The following is a 12161-nucleotide window of genomic DNA, read 5'->3' as shown; positions in this document are numbered from 1 at the left end:
AGAGTTCGGTAAAGCTGAAGCATAGTCTCTCCACCCTTACATTTTCTGCAATTTCAATGAAGCCAAGCATGCGAAACGCATTTATTTAAATACCTATCTACCTACGCTGCTGCCTACCATGATCTGCGGATCCAGAAACCCAGATCTCACTCCATACTAACACTCCTAATGATTCTTCCATTCACTATATAATTTTCATCTGTACTTGACCTTCCTTAATGCATCAACTGACTTTCTTTCGAGTTCAACTCCACCTGCTATTTTTCTGCCCATGCAGTGACTCATTTATATCCTGCTATCTCCTCCGAAGGTCATCCTCACTGTCCACAAAACCACCAATCCTTGTCGTCCATAAACTTACTAATTTGCCCAGCCATGTTTTCCTCCAAATCAGTTATGTAGATCACAAACGACAGATGTCAAATCACTGAATCCTGTGGAATTCCACTTGTCAGAACCCACCATTTTGAATAAAATTGTGAATCATCCACAAAAACCCTCGTTCTTCAACGACGAAGCAAGCTCTGTTTCTATCTTACCAGCTGACCCCTGAGACAGTGTGACTTTACCTTTTGTACCAATCTGCCTTGAGGGACCTTATCAAAGCTTTTACTGAAGTCCATGTCGACAGCATCAACTTTTATTCCCTTGTCTATTATCTTTTTCACACCGGAAAAAAACGATCAATTTCGTGAAGTGTGACCTTCCCCACATAAATATGTTGAGTCTATCCCTCAGAAGTCCATTTGATTCTAAATGCCGACAGATATTGTCTCTGAGAATCTTTTCCCATCGTTTCTCTACAACCAGTGTGAGGCTCACGGGCCTGTAATTTCTCTACAAATAACTGTGACCTTCCTTAAACAATGGGATAACAATGGCTACTCTCAACTCCGTTAGATCCTCATCTGTGGCTTCCCCTGGTGGAATCCATTACAGCACAAATATTAAGTAAGTTCACAAAATGCCTGAGGACCATGGGTTTCCTCTCTCTCAGTGGACACAGACGGTATGTCATGGTTAACCATAGGGGTCACCATACCCCAGGAATAGGCAGTGGTCGAGAATGTCGGACTTTCAAGGTAGCCATATGCGATATGGAAAATAAAGAATAACAGCACCTTTAAATATTACACGATAAGCAAGGTCGATCAACATCGTTTTCTGAAAGGAAATTGCATTTGTTCAAACAATTGCATTTGTTTTGAGGATACAACTACAGATTAGAACTCGTAGGAAGTAGGATAGTATTGTGTTTAGGTATCTAAAAATGTTCAAAATTGTGAGAGATGGAAGACATAAGAGCTCACACTGATGGAGTTGCATATCAGCAGAAATAGAGAGCAAGCGAACTAATAGTAAATAGGGAGTTGGGATGAACAGATAACTTCTAAGTTGGCAAGTTTCAATGCATGGAATGCCGCAGCGATTGAACATGGAACATCATCTGTCTATCAGCTATAGCCGTGATATAATGAATGAAGAGAACCTTTTTCAGTCAAATCTACGGATATATTGATTATTAGATTACATTACAGTGTGGAAACAGGCCCTTCAGCCCAACAAGTCCATACTGGCCCGCCGAAGCGCAACCCACCCATACCCCTACATTTACCCCTTACCTAACATTTAGCATGACCAATTCGCCAGACCTGCAAATCTTTGGACTGTGGGAGGAAACTGGAGCACCCGGAGAAAACCCACACACACACGGTAAGAACGTGCAATCTCCACACAGTTAGTCGCCTGAGGCGGGAATTGAACCCTGGTCTCCAGCGCTGTGAGGCAGCAGTGCTAACCACTGTGCCACCGTGCCGCCCACAATATTGTTTGCAATATAAATTGGGAAGAGGACACAAACTGCTTTCAAAGGCACGGAGAGAATTTCGCGGGAGGCAGATATTTAGCAGGTGGAATAAAATATGGCAAAGTGGTTGATTCTCCATTTTCGTTGGGTAATCAGGAAAGCAGAATGTTATTAAATGGAGAGTAGAATGTAGTTGGACTAAGCGATGTAGGACAGCCCCAAATAAATTCTGCAGAAACTCAAAAAGTCTGACAGAATCTATGGAGTGAGAAACAGAGTTAATGTTTTGAGTCTGGTTTGACATTTTCAGAACTGAAAAGGGCTGGATCACCATGCCATGCAACAAAACATGCAGTCACAGAATTATGAGTATTGAACTTAATTTGATAATTGTTTGTCCATTTTCCACATTTTGTTTAAAAGGTTCACCTAATTTACTATTGCATACATCGAAGCTGTCCTCAAATTTAGAAGCTGTGCTTTTAATTCCAAAGTACAATCTGTTAAACCAAAACTTGAGTGAAATGGCAATAACTTTAATTCGCATTTCCTGAAGAAGCTCTTCACTTCAGGCACAGCTCTCTGAATCAATCATTCTGCAGAATATATTTTCAATCAGAGCTTATTATCACTGTACAAGACTGTGGTGGAAGACTTAGTCATGCCCCTTTCTGTCTCACTTGTTCTGTTTCCTCGTATTTTCAGAGACACAGAGAGCAGGGGTATATACAATGTGTGCATGAAGTGTTCTGGTGGCATATGATGCGGGGCTCTAGAGGCACGTCAGGTGGAAGCTGGGTTTGAGGAATTAGCTCGCTGATGGGTTAGAGATCGGTGGGGATGGCTAAGAGTAAAGAGTGTTAAGGGTCGAAAGTCAGTCTGAAAATGACGAGAAAAGCTGGGAACTGCAGCATTTGGTGGTTATTGAGGGTATAGGATTGTGACTTCAGGGGGTCAGTTACCTCACAGGGAGGCGTTGTGTCAGTGTTAGAGATGGGGCGGGTGGTGCTGCGATTAGCTGCAGGAAGGATCGTTCTGTTGAGTTGGGTGGTTTTCTAACTTGGTAGATTTATGCCCGCCTGCATTCACAGGATAATGCATGAAGGTGAAATGCCTCGATGATGTATATAGAATTATAAAAGGACTCAGGATGCAATGATGATGTTTCCTCTGGCCTGGGAGTCCACAGAAAGTGGCCAGTGTCTCAGGATACATACGGGACACCATTTTCGACTGGGATGCTGAGAAATGTCTTCACTCAGGCATTGGTGACCATCTGGAGACGTTCTCCACAAAGGGCTCTGGAGGCAAAGTCATTGCGTTTTTTTTAAAGAAAGAAACATGTAGATTTCCAGAATCTAAAAGTGTCAGTGGGTCTGAGAAAAAAAAAAACAGGTATGGGACTTCGTGATAAAGGGTCAGCCAGGATCATATCGGAAGGTGGCCAGCGCTGATGGGAAGGTCACCCTTTCTCCCATCGCCCATTCTCTCCTATTCTTAGCATTTATTATCACATATTCAGCTTCTGATCTACCCGCCCATTTCATATATGATGGAACAGTCCAAACTCTCTTATAACTATCAAGGACATAGCCTAAACCCTAACCTGAGTGTTAGGTGTTGCATTGCAGATGTGGTTCAATTGGTCAATCTACTCGGATTTAAACAAAAGACACTTCATTCTTACCCCACAGTTAGAAAACACGGACAACAATCAAGGTTGTATTGGAACAGTTACTTATTAGTAGTTACTGTATCGGGTCTGTTAATGTGTTCCATAGTTAGTTTATTTTAAACTTCGCTTTCTTTAGTTCGTGTTTCAATTGTAGTGTTTAATTAACTTCTGTTCTACTTAAAGCCGCATGGTTTGACCAATTGCATTAAACCGGGAATATCCACTTTACATCTGCCTTTAAAATAGGAAGAAGTTAGAGTCTCGGCTACCTTCTTAAAACATTTTGAGGGGTTCTGGCCCAGTCCATAACAAAAAAAAGCTATGTACTCTGCTTCTTCTTGAGAACACATCTCTTTGAAGAGAAACAGAACAGAACCAATCCCTCTTAAAGGTGCATGTTATCACACACAGCTCTCTCTCTCTCTCTTTCTCTCTGCTCCATCTCCACCTATCTACTCTAATCTAACCTTCCCCCACACCACACTCTAAATACTCCTTATTCTCTGCTGCTATCAGTTGTGATGAAGGGGAAACAGACTCAAAGCATTAAATCTGGTTTCTTCCCACAGTTGCTGCCAGTGATTCGCGGTTCACCATATTCATTTCAAAGACAGTTAAGGATGGATAATGGTGGTTTTTCTAGCCAGTGAATACACCAGCGTGTGAAATCTGAGGTTTTTCCACTGCGAACTCGGAGGTTCGAAAACTGCACTCCCCTGCAGACACCGTACTGTCTCTGAGCACAGATACTTCCAAACTGCAAATCAAGCTTAGGTTTATGCCTCCTGGAACACAATTTTCAGATAATAACCCCCTCAATGATACATAAGAATGAACAAATTTTGGCTCCATGACATTAGCACTGAGCTCTTGTTCCTTGACCTGCAGGCATTTGGTCTGTGTGATGTTGGTATGGCTCACGCAGGTATGTACCAACCTACACACAGTATAGCTGGAAAATATCATTTACCATCCATCCAAATAATATTGTTATTGAAGAATTAGAATTCATCGCATTAAGCAGGACCGGGGGCGGCACAGTGTTTCAGTGGGTTGCACTGCTGCCTCAGCGCCAGGGACCCAAGTTCCAATCGAGCCTCGGGCGACTGTCTGTGAGGAGTTTGCACGCTCCTCGAGGTGCTCCGGTTTCCTCTCACAATTCAAAGATATGCAGGTAATGTGAATTGGCCATACTAAATTGCCAATAGTGTTAGATACATTAGTCAGAGTAAATGTGGGAAATGTATGTGGGTGTGTTACTCTTCAAAGGGTCGGTGTGGACTTGTTGGGCCGAAGTGCTTCTTTCCACACTGTAGGGAAACTAGTCCAATCATTACCTTGTGAAATCTGGTATTTGTAAATATACCGTTCTGACTTCAACTACATGTTTCAGACAGAGAGAGACAAGCTGACAAAAAAAGTGATGAGACAGAAAGACAGTTTGTAGGTGTGTGTGTGAGAGAGATGGGGAGACAGAGGCAAGGAGTAACACAGAGAGTAAGAGACAGAGAGAGACAATCAGATGTGCAGAGTGGGATCGAGTGAGAAAGAAATAGTGAGAGGGAAAGACAGTGAGAGAGGTAGGGAGATGTATAAAGAAAGGAGACTGGGATAGAGGGAGAATGAGACAGACAATGGGAAACAGGAATAGAGGAGAGGCATTGAGAGAGAAAGAAAGACAGAGTGACAGAGAATGTGTGTGCACGTGAGAGGGAGAGAGAGATATACCATAAAGAACAGCGATCGAGAGAGATAGAGTGAGAGAAAGAGCAAGTCAGAGACAGAATAGAAACAGAGAGATGCACGGGGAGACAGAGATAGTGAGAAAGACATGGGGAGCAAGAAAGAGGAACAGAACAAGTCAGTGAGAGAAAGAGAGGCAACATGTCTGTGAAAGAGAGATACTGTGAGTGAGAAAGCAAGGCAGAGGGGGTTGACAGATACAGTGAGATGTACAGAAAGAGAGAAAGTGGGAGACAGAGAGAGATAGTGGGAGAGAGAGATACAGTGGGGTGTGGAGAAAGAAGAACAGACAGAATGAGAGTGTGAGTCAGTTAGACCGAGAGAGGGAGAGGTACTGTGACAGAAAGAGAGAGAGGAAGAGACAGTGACAGAGAGAGAGAGAGAGAGAGAGAGAGAGAGAGACAGAAAGAACGAAAGAGAGAGGGAGACTATAAGAGAGAAATAGGGAAAGATTTAGAAAGATGGACAGAGAGAGATCGATAGTGAGAGAGGGCCAGTTTGAGAGAGTGAGACGAGATCCAAAGACACGTGCACACACATTCTCTGTCACTCTGTCTTTCTTTCTCTGTAACTCTCCCTTTCTCTCTCAATGCCTCTCCTCTATTCCTGTTTCCCATTGTCTGTCTCATTCTCCCTCTATCCCAGTCTCCTTTCTTTATACATCTCCCTACCTCTCTCACTGTCTTTCCCTCTCACTATTTCTGTCTCAGCACCTCTGTCCCTTTGAGCCTTCCTCTCCCACTGTCTCCCACTCTCTCTTTCAGTGTATCTCACTGTTTTCCTCACTCCACCGCAGTGTCTCTTGTTCACACACAGTCACTTTCTTTCTCACTGACTGTTTCTTTTCCTCTTTTTGATCTCCTCCCCCCCCCCCCCATGTCTCTGTCTCCATCGATCTCTCTCTCTTTGTGTATCTCTCTGTTTCTCCTGTCTCTGACTCTCCCTCATTCACTGTCTGTCCGTGTGCTTCACAGTGTCTTTCTCTCGCACCATCTCTCTGTCACTTTCGATCTCTCACTGCCGTTCTCTCTCTGTCCTTCTTTCTTGTTCTTCCCCATGTATGTCTCTCTGTCTCCCTGCTGCCTCACTCTCCATCTCTTTCTCGCTCTTTCCCTCTCTGCCTCTCACTCTCTGTCGTTTTCTCTCTGTCACTGTCACCTCTGACTGTCCTCCTTTCTCACTCTATCCCACTCTGCACGTCTGATTGGCTCTCTCTGTCTCTTACTCTCTGTGTTACTCCTTGCCTCTGTCTCTCCATCTCTCTCTCAAACACACCCAAAAATTGTCTTTCTGTCTCATTTTCTCTGCGTCTCCTTCTCTCACTGTTTCTCTATGCGTCTGTTTTTCTCTCTCACACTGTTTTTTTGTCAGCTTGTCTCTCTCTGTCTGAAACATGTAGTTGAAGTCAGAACGGTATATTTACAAATACCAGATTTCACAAGGTAATGATTGGACTAGTTTCCCTACAGTGTGGAAAGAATCACTTCGGCCCAACAGGTCCACACCGACCCTTTGAAGAGTAACACACCCACATACATTTCCCACATTTACTCTGACTAATGTATCGAAAACTATGGGCAATTTAGTATGGCCAATTCACATTACCTGCATATCTTTGAATTGTGAGAGGAAACCGGAGCACCTGGAGGTACGTGCAAACTCCTCACAGACAGTCGCCCGAGGCTCGATTGGAACTTGTGTCCCTGGCGCTGAGGCAGCAGTGCAAACCACTGAAACACTGTGCCGCCCCCGGTCCTGCTTAATGCGATGAATTCTAATTCTTCAATAACAATATTATTTGGATGGATGGTAAATGATATTTTCCAGCTATACTGTGTGTAGGTTGGTACATACCTGCGTGAGCCATACCAACATCACACAGACCAAATGCCTGCAGGTCAAGGAACAAGAGCTCAGTGCTAATGTCATGGAGCCAAAATTTGTTCATTCTTATGTATCATTGAGGGGGTTATTATCTGAAAATTGTGTTCCAGGAGGCATAAACCTAAGCTTGATTTGCAGTTTGGAAGTATCAGTGCTCAGAGATAGGACGGTGTCTGCAGGGGAGTGCAGTTTTCGAACCTCCGAGTTCACAGTGGAAAAACCTCAGATTTCACACGCTGGTGTATTCACTGGCTAGAACAACCACCATTATCCATCCTTAACTGTCTTTGAAATGAATATGGTGAACCGCGAATCACTGGCAGCAACTGTGGGAAGAAACCAGATTTAATGCTTTGAGTCTGTTTCCCCTTCATCACAACTGATAGCAGCAGAGAATAAGGAGTATTTAGAGTGTGGTGTGGGGGATGGTTAGAGTTGAGCGGATCGGTGGAGATGGAGCAGAGAGAAAAAGAGAGAGAGAGCTGTGTGTGATAACATGCGCCTTTAAGTGGGATTGGTTCTGTTCTGTTTCTCTTCAAAGAGATGTGTTCTCAAGAAGAAGCAGAGTACGTAGCTTTTTTTTTGTTATGGACTGGGCCAGAACCCCTCAAAATGTTTTATGAAGGTAGCCGAGACTCTAACTTCTTCCTATTTTAAAGGCAGATGTAAAGTGGATATTCCCGGTTTAATGCAATTGGTCAAGCCATGCGGCTTTAAGTAGAAGTTAATTAAACACTTCAATTGAAACACGAACTAAAAAAGCGAAATTTAAAATAAACTAACTATGGAACACATTAACAGACCCGATACAGTAACTACTAATTAGTAACTGTTCCAATACAACCTTGATTGTTTTCCGTGTTTTCTAACTGTGGGGTAAGAATGAAGTGTCTTTTGCTTAAATCCGAGTAGATTGACCAATCGAACCACATCTGCAATTCAACAACTAACACTCAGGTTAGGGTCTAGGCTATGTCCTTTATAGTTTTTAGAGAGTTTGGACTGTTCCATAATATATGAAATGGGCGGGCAGATCCGAAGCTGAATATGTGATAACAAATGCTAAGAATAGGAGAGAATGGGCGATGGGAGAAAGGGTGACCTTCCCATCAGCGCTGCTCCACCTTCCGATATGATCCTGGCTGACCCTTTATCACGAAGTCCCATACCTGTTTTTTTTTTTCTCAGACCCACTGACACTTTTAGATTCTGGAAATCTACAAGTTTCTTTCTTAAAAAAAAAAACACAATGACTTTGTCTCCAGAGCCCTTTGTGGAGAACGTCTCCAGATGGTCACCAATGCCTGAGTGAAGACATTTCTCAGCATCCCAGTCGGAAATGGTGTCCCGTGTGTATCCTGAGACCCTGAACCCTTTCTCTGGACTCCCAGGCCAGAGGAAACATCATCATTGCATCCTGAGATCTTTCATAATTCTATACACATCAGCGAGGCATTTCACCTTCATGCATTATCCAGTGAATGCAGGCGGGCATAAATCTACCAAGTTAGAAAACCACCCAACTCAACAGAACGATCCTTCCTGCAGCTATTCGCAGCACCACCCGCCCCATCTCTAACACTGACACAACGCCTCCCTGTGAGGCAACTGACCCCCTGAAGTCACAATCCTAAACCCTCAATAACCACCAAATACTGCAGTTCCCAGCTTTTCTCGTCATTTTCAGACTGACTTTCGACCCTTAACACTCTTTACTCTTAGCCATCCCCATCGCTCTGTAACCCATCAGCGATCCAATTCCTCAAACCCAGCTTCCACCTGACATGCCTCTCTAGCCCCGCATCATATGTCACCAGAACACTTCACGCACACATTGTATATACCCCTGCTCTCTGTGTCTCTGAAAATACGAGGAAACAGAACAAGTGAGACAGAAAGGTGCATGACTAAGACAGAGATCTGTGCCTGAAATGAGAGATTCTTCAGGACATACGAATTAAAGTTATTGCCATTTCACTCAAGCTTTGGTTTAACAAATTGTACTTTGGAATTAAAAGCACAACTTCTAAATTTGAGGACAGCTTCGAAGTATGCAACAGTAAATTAGGTGAACTTTTTAAACAAAATGTGGAAAATGGACAAACAATTATCAAATTAAGTTCAATAGACATAATACTGTGACTGCATGTTTTGTTGCATGGCATGGATATCCAGCCCTTTTCAGTTCTGAAAATGTCAAACCAGACTCAAAACATTAACTCTGTTTCTCACTCCATAGATTCTGTCAGACTTTTTGAGCTTCTGCAAAATTTATTTGGGGCTGTCCTACATCGCTTAGTCCAACTACATTCTACTCTCCATTTAATAACATTCTGCTTTCCTGCTTACCCAACGAAATGGAGAATCAACCACTTTGCCATATTTTATTCCACCTGCTAAATATCTGCCTCCCGCGAAATTCTCTCCGTGCCTTTGAAAGCAGTTTGTGTCCTCTTCCCAATTTATATTGCAAACAATATTGTGGGCGGCACGGTGGCACAGTGTTTAGCACTGTTGCCTCTCAGCGCCGGAGACCCGGGTTCAATTGTGGGCGGCACGGTGGCACAGTGGTTAGCGCTGCTGCCTCACAGCGCCGGAGACCCGGGTGCAATTATGGGCGGCACGGTGGCACAGTGGTTAGCACTGCTGCCTCACAGCGCTGGAGACCAGGGTTCAATTCCCGCCTCCCGCCAGTCGACTGACTGTGTGGAGTTTTCACGTTCTCCCCGTGTCTTGTGGGTTTTCTCCCGGTGCTCCGGTTTCCTCCCACAGTCCAAAGATGTGCAGGTCAGGTGAATTGGCCATGCTAAATGTTAGGTAAGGGGTAAATGTAGGGGTATGGGTGGGTTGCGCTTCGGCAGGTCGGTATGGACTTGTTGGGCTGAAGGGCCTGTTTCCACACTGTAATGTAATCTAATAATCAATATATCCGTAGATTTGACTTAAAAAGGCTCTCTTCATTCATTATGTCACCGCTATAGCTGATAGACAGATAATGTTCCATGTTCAATCGCTGCGGCATTCCACGCATTGAAACTTGCCAACTTAGAAGTTATCTGTTCATCCCAACTCCCTATTTCCTATTAGGTCGTTAGCTCTCTATTTCTGCTGATATGCAACTCCATCAGTGTGAGCTCTTGTGTCTTCCATCTCTCACAATTTTGAACATTTGTAGATACCTAAACACAATACTATCCTGCTTCCTACGAGTTCTAATCTGTAGTTATATCCTCAAAATCGTTTGAACAAATGCAATTTCCTTTCAGAAAACGATGTTGATCGACCTTGCTTATCGTGTAATATTTAAAGGTGCTGTTATTTTTTATTTTCCATATTGCATACGGTTACCTTGAAAGTCCGACATTCTCGACCACTGCCTATTCCTGAGGTATGGTGACCCCTATGGTTAACCATGACATACCGTCTGTGTCCACTGAGAGAGAGGAAACCCATGGTCCTCAGGCATTTTGTGACCTTACTTAATATTTGTGCTGTAATGGATTCCACCAGGGGAAGCCACAGGTGAGGATCTAACGGAGTTGAGAGTAGCCATTGTTATAACATTGTTTAAGGAAGGTCACAGTTATTTGTAGAGAAATTACAGGCCTGTGAGCCTCACACTGGTTGTCGAGAAACGATGGGAAAAGATTCTCAGAGACAATGTCTGTAGGCATTTAGAAGAAAATGGACGTCTGAGGGATAGACTCAACAGTGAAGGTCACACTTCACGAAATTGATCGTTTTTTTATTCGGGGGTGAGTAAGATCATAGGCAAGGGAATAAAAGTTGATTTTATCGACATGGACTTCGGTAAAAGCTTTGATAAGGTCCCGCAAGGCAGATTGGTACAAAAGGTAAAGTCACACTGTCTCAGGGGTGAACTGGTAAGATAGAAACAGACCTTGCTTCGTCGTAGAAGAACGAGGGTTTTTGTGGATGATTCACAATTTATTTCAAAATGGTGGGTTCTGACAAGTGGAATTCCACAGGATTCAGTGGTTTGACATCTGTCGTTTGTGATCTACATAACTGATTTGGAGGAAAACATGGCTGGGCAAATTAGTAATTTTATGGACGACAAGGATTGGTGGTTTTGTGGACAGTGAGGATGACCTTCGGAGGAGATAGCAGGATATAAATGAGTCACTGCATGGGCAGAAAAATAGCAGGTGGAGTTGAGCTTGAAAGAAAGTCAGTTGATGCATTAAGGAAGGTCAAGTACAGATGAAAATTATATAGTGAATGGAAGAATCATTAGGAGTGTTAGTATGGAGAGAGATCTGGATTTCTGGATCTGCAGATCATGGAAGGCCACAGCGTAGGTAGATAGGTAATTAAAGAAATGCGTTTCGCATGCTTGGCGTCATTGAAATTGCAGAAAATGTAAGGGTGGAGAGACTATGCTTCAGCTTTACCGAACTCTATTTAAGGCCTTACTCAGCATATTGTTCACAGTTCTGTTCGCCACACTACCAGAAGAATGTCAATGCCATAGAGAATGTACAGAAAAAGGCCTACCATTATGTTGCCTGGTATGGGGGACATTTTGGCTATGGCGAAAGGCTGTTGAGAATACTGAAATGCAAGTTAAGAGACTAGGCAGGACTGAGGTTCACGCGTAGGAGATGGAGCACTTCTGGAAAGTCTGAAAATAAATACGTCCCCTGGACTGGATGGGATTTCTCTTCGGATTTCCTGGGAAACAAGGAGGAGATTTCAGACACTTTGCCTTTTTTCGTTATGTTGACATTGGCGACGGGAATAGTGCCAGAAGACTGAAGGATAGCAAATGTTCTTGCCTTGTTCAAAAGGTGAGTAGAGACAACTCTGATAATTCTCGACGGGTGAACCTTACCTTGGTTGTGAGTGAAATGTTCGGACAGGTTATAAGCGACAGGATTTATGATCATCTGGAGAATAATCCGTTGATTAAGGATAGTCAACACGGTTTTGCGCAGGGGAGGCCCATTCCGCACAATCGTTATTGAGTTCTATAAGATGGTGACCAACGAGTTGGATGAGGGTAAAAGAGATTATGTGGTGTACATGGAT

This window comes from Chiloscyllium plagiosum, unplaced genomic scaffold, assembly GCF_037043375.1.
Source record: "Chiloscyllium plagiosum isolate Xiang-an unplaced genomic scaffold, Cpla_swu_hap1 HiC_scaffold_37, whole genome shotgun sequence".
NCBI lineage: Eukaryota > Metazoa > Chordata > Chondrichthyes > Orectolobiformes > Hemiscylliidae > Chiloscyllium > Chiloscyllium plagiosum.
The sequence above is the reverse complement of the archived record's forward strand: the minus strand, read 5'-3'. Positions refer to the sequence as shown.